The sequence below is a fragment of the Sarcophilus harrisii genome, chromosome 1 (assembly GCF_902635505.1).
Source record: "Sarcophilus harrisii chromosome 1, mSarHar1.11, whole genome shotgun sequence".
In the NCBI taxonomy this organism is placed as follows: Eukaryota; Metazoa; Chordata; class Mammalia; order Dasyuromorphia; family Dasyuridae; genus Sarcophilus; species Sarcophilus harrisii.
This window is the reverse complement of record NC_045426.1, coordinates 667,290,817-667,304,092: the sequence shown is the minus strand read 5'-3', so window position 1 is coordinate 667,304,092 and position 13,276 is coordinate 667,290,817. Positions and strand designations below refer to the sequence as shown.

General features: G+C 32.5%; 1 protein-coding gene across 10 annotated transcripts in view; it reads right to left on the bottom strand.

Annotated features, from left to right (window-relative positions):
- The window catches only part of LOC100935364 (semaphorin-4D-like), a 62,768-nt gene that overhangs the window by 17,414 nt on the left and 32,078 nt on the right, over positions 1-13,276 (bottom strand). The gene's annotated exons all lie outside the window — the stretch shown is intronic.

Here is a 13,276-nt window from a genome sequence, read left to right as displayed (position 1 = left end):
CATGAAAAATCTAGGAGTGATATAAATTAGTCTCAAGCCCAAAGAGGCTTCTTAGAAGCACTCATAAAGGATTTTAAGGCAAATAAGAGAGGTAGCAGAAAAGTTGAGGAAAGAAATGAGAGTATGCAAGAGAGAATCAACAGTTTAGAAAAGAAAGGATAAAAACTGACTGAAGAAAACAATCCTTTAAAAAATACAATTAGCCAAATGCAAGAAAAATCCACTGAAGAAAACTTTGAAAACACTTTGAAAAGTAGAATTAATCTAATGGAAAAAGCGATAAAAAAGCTAACTGAAGAAAATCATATATTAAAAACTAGAACCGGGCAAATGGAAGCTAATGATTCTATGAGACATCAAGAATCGGCCAAACAAACAAAAAAGAATGAAAAAAATGGAAAAAAATGTAAAATATCTCATTGAAAAAGCAGGTAGCCTGGAAAAAGAAATCTGAGAGAGATAATTTAAAAATTATTGGTCTACCCAAAGGCCATGACCCCCCCCCCCAAAAAAAAGGATAGCATTATTCAAGAGACCATCAAATAAAACTGCCTTGATATACTAGATACACTAGAACCAGAGAATAAAATAATCACTGAAAGAAACCATCTATCATCTTTGGAAAAAGATCCCACAGTAAAACCCCAAGAATCATTGTTGCAAAACTCCAGAATGATAATCTCAAGGAAAAAATACTACAAGCTGGCATAAAAAATTCAAGTATCAAGGAACAATAGTCAGGATTACCCAAGATCTGGCAGCTTCTACAATAAAGGATCAGAGGACCTGAAATACCATATTCTGGAAGGCAAAGGACCTGGGAACAAGAATCAATTATCCAATGAGGCTGAGTTACATCTTTCAGGAAATGGATCTTCAATGAAGTATGGAACTTTAAATAATTTTGATTGAAAAGAACAGAATTAAAAAGAAAATTTGATCTTCAAACACAACTCAAGAAAAGCATAGAAAAGTGGATAGGGAAGGGAAAAAAAACAATATTATTTAAAGGTTAAATTGTTTAAAACCCTAGATGGGAAAATGAAACTTGTCACTCTTGAGAACTGTATCTTTTATCAGGGCAATTAGAGTGAGCAAACATGGACAGAGGATGTAGGTATAAGTTGACTCTGACATAATATTAAAGAAAAAGATGTTATGAGGTGGGGAAAATTGTACCGGGAGTAGAAGAATGGGGAGGCAAAATGGGACAAATTAGATCACATTCGAAGAGACACAAAAGACCTATTACAATAGAGGGGAAGAAGGAATGAGCATCATGTAAAGATTAATCTCAGTCAGTTTTGGCTGAAAGAAAAAATAACATATTCACTTAGTTGGGTTTAGAAATTTATTTCACCCTATAAAGAACTAGGAGGAGAAAGGGGAAAGAAAAGGGAGGAGCTGGATAGAAGAGAGGGCAGAAACACTAGGAGAAAGGGCTAAGAAGGGAGAAGGGATGATAGAAGAGTGGGCAAGTTGAGGATGAGGTGGATCAGAAACAAAACACTAGTAAGGAGAGACAGGATGGAAAGAGAGAACAAATCATAGAAACAATCAATAATTTCATCTGAGAGAATGACAATGAGACAACATATCAAAATGTATGGGATGCAACCAAAGCAGTTTTTAGAGGAAATTTTATATCTCTAAACAGTTACACGAATAAAACAGAGAAAGAAGAACTCAGTGAATTGGGCATGAAACTAAAAAAGGTAGAAAAAGAACAAATTAAAAATCCACAATTAAAAACCAAATTAGACAGTCTTCAAAATAAAGGAGAGATTAATAAAATTGAAAGAAAATGATTGAACTAATTAATAAAACTACAAGTTGATTTTCTGAAAAAATAACAAAATAAAGAAGTCTTTGATTAGAAAAAAGGAAAAAAAAAACCACCTAACAGCATCAAAAATGAAAAGGGTGAATTTGCCATCAATGAAGAAAAAATTAAAGCAATAATTAGGATCTATTTGCCCAAGTATATGCCAATAAATCTGACAATTTAATTGAAATAGATGAATATTTACAAAAATATCAATTGCCCAGATTAACAGAAGAGGAAATATATTACCTGAAAGTCCCATTTTAGAAAAAGAAATCAAACAAACCATCGATGAACTCCCTAAGAAAAAACTCTAGGGCCAGATGGCCCTACAAGATACAAGAGAATTCTCTCAAACATCTAAAGAACAATTAATTCTAATATTATATAAAATAGGCAAAAGAGTCCTATCAAATTCCGTTTTTTGACACAAATATGGTGCTGATACCTAAACCAGGAAGAGCCAAAACATAGAAAGAAAATTACAGACCAATATCCCTATTGAATATTGATGCAAAAATTTTAAATAAAACATTAGCAAAGAGATTACAATAACTTATTGGCATAGATAAAACACGATGACCAAGTGGGATTTATACCAGAAATGCATGGTTCAGGAAAACAGTGAGCATAATTGACCATAGCAATAACAAAATTAACAAAACATATGATAATCTCAATAGATGCAGAAAAAGCTTTTGACAATATACAGCACCTATTCTTATTAAAAACACTAGTGTGTGTAGGAATAAATGGAGTTTTCCTTAAAATGATAAGCAGTATCTATCTAAAACTAACAGCAAGCATTACTGTAATGCTTGTAATGGGGAGAAACTACACACATTTCCAATAAAATCAAGTGAAACAAGTATGCCCATTATAACTACTATCATATAATATTGTACGTGAAATGTTGGCTTTAGCAATAAGAAAAGAAAAAGAAATGAAAGAAGTAGGTAATGAGCAGATAAAACTATCACTCTTTGCAACTGATATAATGGTATATAGAGAGAATTTTAGGAATGCCAAAATTCCAATCCCAAAAATCTACTTGAAACAACAGCATTAGCAAAGTTGCAAGATATAAAATTAACCCACACAAATCATTAGCATTTCTATATATTACTAACAAAGCCCAGCAGTAAGAGAAAGAGAAATTCCATTTAAAACAACTATAGACAAAATAAAATATTGACATGTCTGCCTGCCTGCCAAGACAAACCTAGGAACTATATGAAAACAATTACAAAATGCTTCTCACACAAATAAACTATTGGAAAAATATTAATTGCTCATGGCAAGGTCGAGCTAATATAATAAAAATGACAATTCTACTTAAATTGGTCAACTTATTTGGTGTTATACCGATCAAACTGCCAAAAAAATTTTTTATAGAGCTAGAAAAAATAACAAAATTCAACTGGAAGTGCAAGAATATCAAGGGAATTAATGAAAAAAATGCAAAGGATAGTAGCCTAGCAGTACCAGATCTAAAACTCCATATAAAGCAGTAGTCATCACAATCATCTGGTATTGACTAAGAAATAGAGTGATGGATCAGTGGACTAGATCAGATACACATGATACAATAATCAATGACTATAGTAATCCAGTGTTTAATAAATTCCTAAATTCCAGTTTCTGTGATAAGAACTCACTATTTGACAAAAATTTCTGGGAAAACTGGAAAGTAATATGTCAGAAACTTGACATAGATATACATCTTACCTCATACCAAAAGAAGATCAAAATGGATACATGATTTAGGCATAAAGGATGATGTATAAGCAAATTAGATGAGTAAGGGATAGTTTACCTATCAGTTCTTTGGAGAAGGGAGAAATTTATGGCCAAAGAAGAACTAGAGAACATTAATGGAATGTAAAATAGACAACTTTGATAACATTAAATAAAAAAGATTTTGCACAAACAAAACCAATACAAACAACATTTAAAGGGAAGTACAAAGCTGGAAAGAAATTTTACAGCCATTATTTCTGATAAAGACCTCATTTCTAAAATATATAAAAAACTGAGTCAAATTTATAAGAATACAAGTCATTCCCCAACTGAGAAATGGTCAAAGAATATAAGCAGAGATGGAGACATTAAAGCCATTTATGGTCATATGAAAAAATGATCTAAATTACTATTGAGTAGAAAAATATAAATTAAAATAATTCTGAGGTACCATTTTATACCTCTCAGATTGGCTAAGATGACAGGAAAAGATAATGATAAATGTTAGTTGGGATGTGGGACATTAATGCATTGTAGGTAGAGCTGCAAAATGATCCAATCATTCTGGAAAGCAATTTGGAACTATATCCGAAGGGTTATCAAACTGTGCATACCCTTTGATCCAGCAGTGCCACTACTGGGTCTATATCCTAAAGAAATCATAAAAGAGGGTAAAGGACCCACTTTGTAGCAGCTCTTTTTTATTTTTTAAAAAGCTTTTAATTTTTAAAACATATACATAGATAACTTTCAACGTTCACCCTTGCAAAACCTTATGATCCAATTTTTTTTCTGCCTTTCTTCCCCTAATCCCCTCCCCTAGATGCTAAGTAATCCAATATGTTATAAATGTGCAATTCTTCTATACGTATTTCTATAATTATGTTGCACAAGAAAAATCAGATCAAAAAGGAAATAAAATGAAAAAGAAAACAAAATGCAAACAAAACAATAACAAAAAAGTGAAAATGCTAGTTGTAATCCACACTCAGTTTCCACTGTCTCTGAGTATAGATGGTTCTATCACAAGACCATTGGAATGGTCCTGAATCATCTCATTGTTTAAAAGAGTCTTATCCACCAGAATTGATCATCGAAAAATCTTTCTGTTGCTGTGTACAATGTTCTCCTGGTTTTACTCCACTTAACAACAGTTCATGGAAGTTTCTCCAGGCCTTTCTGAAATTAACTTGCTGATCATTTCTTATAGAACAATAATATTTCATAACATTCATATATTATAGCTTATTTAGTCATTCCCCAACTGATGGGCATCCACTCAGTTTTTAGTTCTCTGATACTACAAAAAGGGCTGCTTCAAACATTCTTGCATAAGTGGATCTCTTTCCCCTTTTTATTATCTCTTTGGGATACAGACCCAGTAGAACCATTGCTAGATCAAAGGGTATGCACAGTATGCCCTTTGGACATAGTTTCATATTGAAGCAGTTCTTTTTGTGGTAGCAAAGAATTAAAAAACAAGTAGGTGTAATGGAGTATTATTGTTGTATAAAAAATGATGAACAAGCTTATTTTTAAAAGGTCTGAAAAAATTTACATAAATTGATGCTGAGTGAAACAAGCAGAATCAGGAAAACACTGTACACAGAAACAGAAAGACTGTGTGATGATCAACGATGATAGATTTGGTTCTTCTCAATGATTCAGTGGGCCAAGGCAATCTCAATAAACTTTGGATGGAAAATGCCATCTGCATCCAGAGAGAGAACTATGGAGACTGAATGTAAATCAACACATGCTATTTTCACTTTTTTTTTGTCTTCTGTTTTTTTTTTCCTTCTGTGGTTTTCCCTTTTGTTCTGATTTTTCTCTCCCAACATGATTCATAAAAAAAAATGTTTAAAAAATGAATGTACATATAAAACCAAAAAATGTAATTGGGAAAAATAATAAGAAAAAATCACTAGTTATAGATTTTTAACATTCTTTAAAAGTTTTTTGAGTTCCAAATTCTCTCTTTCCTTCCCATTCCTGCCTCACCTATTTGGGAAGGCAAGAAATATGACAGCAATTATACATGTGAAATTATGCAAAACATTTCCATGTTAGTCATGTGGCAAAACCTCTCTGAAACAGAAAAATAAGGTGGACAAATTATGCTTCAATCTGTATTCAGACTCTGTTAGTTCTTACTTTGGGAGTGGATTTCATTGCAAGCTCTTTGAAATTGTCTTGGATCACTGTATTGCTGGGAATAAGAATAGCTGAGTCATTCACAGTTGGTTATCATACAATATCGCTGTTATTGTGTACAATTTTCCTCTGGTTCTAGTCACTTAACATTCCATTAATTCATAATTTTTTTCAGGATTTTCTGAACTCCTTCCCTCTCCCCCTTGTCATTTCTTATAGCACAATAATATTTTATCACAATCATATTACAACTTGTTGAGTCATTGTCCAACTGATGGGCATCCCCTTAGTGTCCAATTCTTTGTGACCACAAAAAGAGTTGTTATATTCTTGTATATATAGGTCCTTTTTCTTGATTTCTTTAGGATACAGACTTAGTAGTAGTATTGCTGAATCAAAAGATATGCACTGCTTGATAGCCCTTTGGGTATAGTTTCAAATTGTTCTCCAGAATGACTAGACTACAGTCCACAATTCTATCATTAGTTCCAATTTTTTCTCATCTCAATATTTTTTCTGTTCTTTTTCTGTAATATTAATCTGTCTTATAGTCAGAATTATTTTAATTTGCAATTCTCTAATCAATAATGATTTAGAACATTTTAAAATATGACTATTATAGGCAACTTTGATTTCTTCAGAAAACTGCCTGTTCGTATGCTTTTACCATTTATCATAATTACTCAGTTTTCTGTATATTTGATAAATGAGGTCTTTATCAGAAAAACTTAATGTAAAATTCCCCCTTCCCCCAGTTTCCTACTTTCCTTCTAGCTTGCATTGGTTTTGTTTATTCAAAACCTTTTTAATTTAATGTAATCAAAATTAAACATTTTACATCCTGAATTACCTTCTATTTCTTATTTGGTCACAAATTCTTTCCTTATTCGTAATGACAGATAAAAATTTCCATGTTCCCCTAATTTGCTGATGACATCACCCTTTATATCAAACTATAAACCCATTTTGACTTTATCTTGGTATATAGTGTGAGATGCTGATTTATACTTAAATTTCTGTCAAATTGCTTTCTTGTTTTCCCAGCAATTTTTGTCAAATAGTGAGTTCCTCTCCCCAAAGCATAAATCTTTGGGTTTATCAAATACTAAATTACTACAATCACTTATTACTATGTATTACATACCTGATGCATTCAACTAATTCACTACTCTATTTTAGTCACCATCACATGGTTTTAATGATTATCATTTTGTAATACAGTTTGAAATCTGGTACTGCTATACCACCTTCCTTTACATTTTTTTTTAACTGATTCCCTTGTGTGTCTCGAGTTCTTGTAGATGAACTTTGTTATTATTTTTTCCTATCTCTATAAAATTGTTTTGTTAGTTTTATTGATATGGCACTAAAAAAAAGAAATTTATTTAGGTGGAGTTGTCATTTTTATTATATTGGTTTGGTCTATCCATGAGCAATTAATCTTTCTCCAAATGTTTAGATTTGTATTTGCATGAAAAGTGGTTTGTAACTGAATTCATATAGTTCCTGTTTTGGCAAATATACTCCCAAGTATTTTATATTGTCAGCAGTTTTTTAAAATGGATTTTTTCCCCATCTTTTTGTGTTGAACTTTGTTAGTAATAAATAGAAATGCTGATGATTTATATGGCTTATTTTGTATTTTGCAACTTTAATAAATTGCTTAATTATTTCAACTAGTTTTTAGTTGATTCTCTAGGATTCTCTAAGTATACCATCATATCACCTGCAAAGAATGATAGTTGTTTCCTCATTGCCTATTCTAATTACTTAAATTTTTTTTCTTGTCTTATTACTATAGCTAACATTTCTAATACAATATTGAATAACAGTGTTGATAATGGGCATCTTTGCTTCATTTCTGAATTTCCTGGGAAGGCTTCTTGTTTATCCCCATTACAAATAATGCTTACTGATAGTTTTAGAAAGAAACTAATAATTTTAAGGAAAGCTCCATTTATTCCAATGCTTTGTAGCATTTTTTTTTTTTTTAAATAGGAATGAGGTTGTATTTTGTCAAAAGCTTTTACTGCATCTATTGAGAAAATGATATGATTTCTGTGGTTTAATTATTGATGTGGTCAATTATGCTGACAGTTTCCTAATATTGAACCAGCCCTGCATTTCTTGTATAAATCCCACTTGGTCATCATGTATGATCTTTATGATATATTGCTTTAATCTCCTTGATGGTATCTTAGTTAAAATTTTTACATTAATATTCACTAATTTTCTTTCTGTTTTGGCTCTTTCTGGTTTAGTTATCAGTACCACATTTGTGTCATAAAAGGAATTTTGTAGGACTTTTTCTTTCCTTCTTTTTCTCAATAGTTATATAGAACTACAATTGTTGTTCTTTAAATGACTGGTAGAACTCACTTATTAATCCATTTGTTTTGAGGAACTTTTCTTAGGGAGCTCATTTATGGCTTGCTTAATTTCTTTTTCTAAAATAAGATTATTTAAGTACATTATTTCTTCTTCTGTTAATCTGGACAATTTACATTTTTGTAAATATTCAGGTATTTCACTTAGCTTATCAGATTTTCAGGAATGTAATTGAGCAAAAAAGCTCCTAATAATTGCTTTCAAATTCCTCTTCATTGTTGATACATTCACTCCTTTCAATTTTGAAACCGTTAATTTGATTTTCTTTTTTCTTTCTTTTTAAAGCAAATTGTTATCTAATTTTATTATTTCCCCCCCATAAAACCAACTCATTGTTTATTTACTTCAATGGGTTTCTTATTTTTAATTTTATTAATCATTCTTTTGATTTTCAGTATTTCCAACATGGTGTTTAGTTAAGGATTTTTAATTTGTTCTATTTTTATTTTTTATTGCATGTTCAATTCATTGATGTGCTTTTTCTATATTTTATTGATGTAAGCATTTAAAGATATGCCCTCTTAAGTACTGCTTTTATTGCATCCCATAAATTTTATGTTGCCTCATTGTTGTCAATTCTCTTCAGAAAAATTATTTATTGTTTGTATGATTGTTTCTCTGACCCACTGGTTCTTTAATATTATATTATTCAGCTTCCAATTAATTTTAATCTATGTTTACATAACCCTTTATTGAATATAATTTTATTTCAATATGATCTTGAAAATTATGCATTCAACATTTCTACTTTTCTGCATTTGTTTATGAGGTTTTTATGCCCTAATTTAATAGATCAAGATTTGCAAAAGTGCTACATACCCTGAGAAAGAGGCAAATTCCTTTCTATTCCCATTTTCTTCAGGTGTCTATCATATCTAACTTTTCCAAAATTCTATTCATCTCCTTAACTTTTTTCTTGTTTATCTTATGATTAGACTTATCTAGAAAGGCAAATGTTAAAGTATCTTACTAGTATGATTTTACTGTTTTCTTCTACAACTCATTTAACTTCTTTAAGGATTTAGATACTATAATTAAAACAACTCTGTGATACCACCTTACACCAATTACCCTAGCTAACATGACAGAAATGGGAAATTATGCAGAGGGGATGTGGAAAAATTGGGACACTAATGCACTGTGAACTAGTATGAACTAGTCCAATCATTATGAAGAACAATATGGAACTATACTCAAAAATCTATATATGCATACTCTGATCCATCAATACCACAAGACCTATTTGTATAACAGTATTTATAGCAATTCTTTTTGTAATGGCAAAGAATTGGAGACGAGGGAATAGCCATCAACTGGGAAATGGATGAACCATTGTGGTATATGAATGTGATGGAGTACAAATATATAATACTATAATAAATGACAAAGTAGAGTGGTTTCAGAAAATCCTGGGAAGACTTACATGAACAGATCAAAAGTGGGAGAACATTGTACACAGTAACAGCAATATTTTAAGGTTGATCAATTGTGAAAGACTTAGCAAATCTTATCAAGACAATGATTCAAGACAATTCCAAAGGACCCATGAAGAAAAATGCTAACCACCTCCAAAGAGACAACTGATATACTCTGAATGCAGATTGAAGCATACTTTAAAAAAAAACAAAAAACAAAACTTTATTTTTGTTGTTTCATTTTGTTTTTATTTATTTTGCAGTGGTTAATATGGAAATGTTTTGCATGACTTTATAGGTGTAATTAAAATTAAAATGCTTTCCTTTTCAAATGGGGGGAGGTATGGAAGGGAAAGAGAATTTGGAATTCAGAATTTAAAAATTGTTAAAAACTTTTTTACATATAATTGGGAAATATTTAACAAATTAAAGAAAAATAATTTTTAAAAATAGAGTAAAAATAATTTGGATGTTAGAACATTTGGTAGATATATGTTTAGTATTGATATTACTTCATTGTCGCTAGTACCTTTTAGCATAATGTAATTTCCTTGCTTATCTTTTTAAATTAGGTCTATGTTTGCATTTGCTTTGTCTCAGATCATGATTGCTACTTTTGCTTTTTTTTTCCCTTAACCTTGACTAATGCACAATAGATTCTGTTCCAGGACCTTATTTTTACTTTGTGAGTATCTCTCTGTTTAAAGGCCATATTGTTGTATTCTGGTTTTTAATCGATTCTGATATCCATTTATATTTTATATGTGAGTTCTTCCTATCCAAATTCACAGTTATAATTACTGTCTATTTTCCTCTATTCTATTTTTTCCTGTTAATCTTTCTTTCTCTTTTTGTCCTGTCCCTCCTCAAAAGTTGGTTTTGCTTCTGACAACTGTCTTCCTTAATTTACTCTTTTCTATCAGTCTCTCCCCTCTCCTCTCTCTTCTCATTCATTTCCCCTTCTATCTCCCTTCTAGTTGAATTAGATTTCTATACCCAACTGAGTATGTATATTATTCCCTTCTTTGCTCTGGAACTGAAATGCAAAACTACATATGGGCATGTTATTGGCTCCTGCATCCAGTGCCAGCAAAAGGTCCTCTGCACTCTTTTTCTGCTTGGTTTTTCAATTCCTTTTCCACATGTGGACTCAGAGCTCCTGAAGCTGTTGAAGTGGTGGTCTTGCCATGGCCTGGATTGTGCTCCATGCTGACCTCCACCCTGGTATTTCCTGCTGACTTCCTAAGTTGTTTTGGGCAGGAAAAATGTCTCATTTTGGTCTTTTGTTGGCTCTGCCACTACAGAATTCAATTTGAGATGTTAATTTAAAATTGTTTGGAGGGGAATGTCGGAAGAGTTCAGCTGAATTGCTGCCTTTGTTCTGCCATTTTGGCTCCTCCCTTCCTCATTATCTTTTCCCGAGAATCTTCCTCTCTTCCAAATTTTCCAAGACATCACCATTCTCTGGCTCATCTTAGTTCACAACCTAGCTTTCTCTCACTATCCCATATTCAATGTGTTGCTGACTACTCTTAATTTTACCACAGAAATATCTCTTCTTTAAGCTCCTCTGACACAGCTGTCACTTTAGGGCAGGCTCTCATCACCTTATGTCTAGAATATTTTAATAGCTTTCTGGTTGGTTTCCCTTAAGTATCTCTCCACTCCAATCTGTTCTCTATTCAGCTGCTGATGATCTTTCTAATGCCCAGGTATGATCATGTCATCCCTCACCCTAAACTCCATAAACATCAATGGCTACTTATTCCCTTTCAAGATCAAATATAAAATCCTGATTGGTTTTTAAAGTCCTTCACACCCTGCCCCTTTTCCCCATTACAGTCTTCTTATACCTTAGTCCCAGTTATAATGGTCTTCTTGCTATTTCTCACACAGTATGATCCATCTCTTGAGTCTATGCCTTTTCTCTTGCAGTATGTCATATGACTATAAATGACTTTAATGTCTTCATCTGAAAATTGTTTGTTTATATTCCTTGACCATTTATCAGTTGAGGAATATAAATCCGACTCAATTCTCTATTTTAGAAATAAGGTCTTTATCAGAAACACTGGCTATAAAAATTGTTTCCCAGCTTTCTGTTTCCCTTCTAATCTTGGCTGCACTGGTTTTGTTTGTCCAAAATCTAATTCTATGTAATCAAAATTATCCACTTTACCTTTTATTTTGCTGAAGAGGGGACACTGAAACTCTGAAAATCCTTGAAGGAGAAAATCTCCTTCAATTGTGCCTCAATAAGGGACCCTGCCCCAAGGGACAGTTTCATCCTTGTTATCTGAGTGGCACCAGCTCAGTCCAGAAACTCAATGAATTCAATTCAAATTCTAGCCCTAGCTGAAACCCAGAGAGGAGCCAACTTGGGACTCCACCCACGAGCCCCCTTTAGCTAAATCTCTCACATTATAAAAAGAACCAAACTAAAACTCTCTCTTTGCAGAGGTTCCAAACATGCCAGTCCTATACTTGGCACACCAAGGGCCTCTGTCCACTGGAATACTCTTTCTAGTGCCACTCTCTCTTTACCCTCACCTATTTCCCTAACCAGACTTACTGTCTTGTCAGCATTTCTAGTCTTACTTCCAATCCCCATAATAAACCCTTTTATCAATCTAGGTTTTTATAGAGAATCTCCACACCGCCAGAAGGGGGTTCCCAAACCTTCCTACCTTGTGCCAAATCCCAAGGGGTTGCAGAGGAGCCAAACCTCTCTGTTTGGTTCCCTGAACCTTGAACCTGCCACTAGACTTTATCATTGAACTCCCTGACTACTAGAAATCCTAATCTCATTTTGGTTCCCTAAATTTAAACCTCATAAATGCTATCTAATGATTCTTTGCCCATAAATTCCTCTCTTCTCCAAAGATCTAACTATCCCTTGCCCTTCTAATTTATTTATAGTATCACTTTGTGTCTAAATCATGAACCCATTTTGACCTTCTTTTGGTATAGGGTATTAAGATGCTGCTCAATGCCTAATTTCTGCCATACTATTTTCCAGTTTTCCCGGCAATTTTTGGCAGATAGTGAATTCTTATCCCAGAAACTGGGATACATTAGAATACTGTAGTCAATGACTACTGTCTTGTATACCTAACCTATTCCATTGATACACTAGTCTTATTTCTTAGATTGTTTTGTACCAGATGGTTTTGATAACTCTTGCACTATATGTCATTCCTAGAATGCTCTTCCTCCACATATTTGCCTCCTGGCTTCTTTTAAGTCTCACCTCAAATTCCATTCTCTGCAATAGACCTTTTCCTTTTTTCCCCTCAATCCAAGTGCCTTCCCTCTGATATTATATCCAATTTATGCTACATAAAATTTACAAGCATGTAACTGTATCTCTCATTAGAATATGAGCTCATTGAGGACAGGGATTTTTTGGCTTCCTTTGAATCCCTTTTGCACAGCATAGTGCCTGTCATATAGTAAGTAATAAATGCTTTCTTGACTTATTTTTTTGACTTTGAAACTATATTAGCATATAGAAAATAAAACTAGAACCTTTAGACACAGAATACAAAATTTCAGAATTGGGAAGCTAAGAACACAGAGCAAAGAAGGTGTAGTTAGAAGGGATTTTCAATATTATCTAGTACAATTAGATTCCAAAATTCATAGTATCTGAAAATAATTCATACATTACAGATTTAAATAAAAACACACTGAACTGGCTTGAATTTTGTTCTTAGTTCTACTTAGATACAACTACTTTAAGTACTGAAATAAG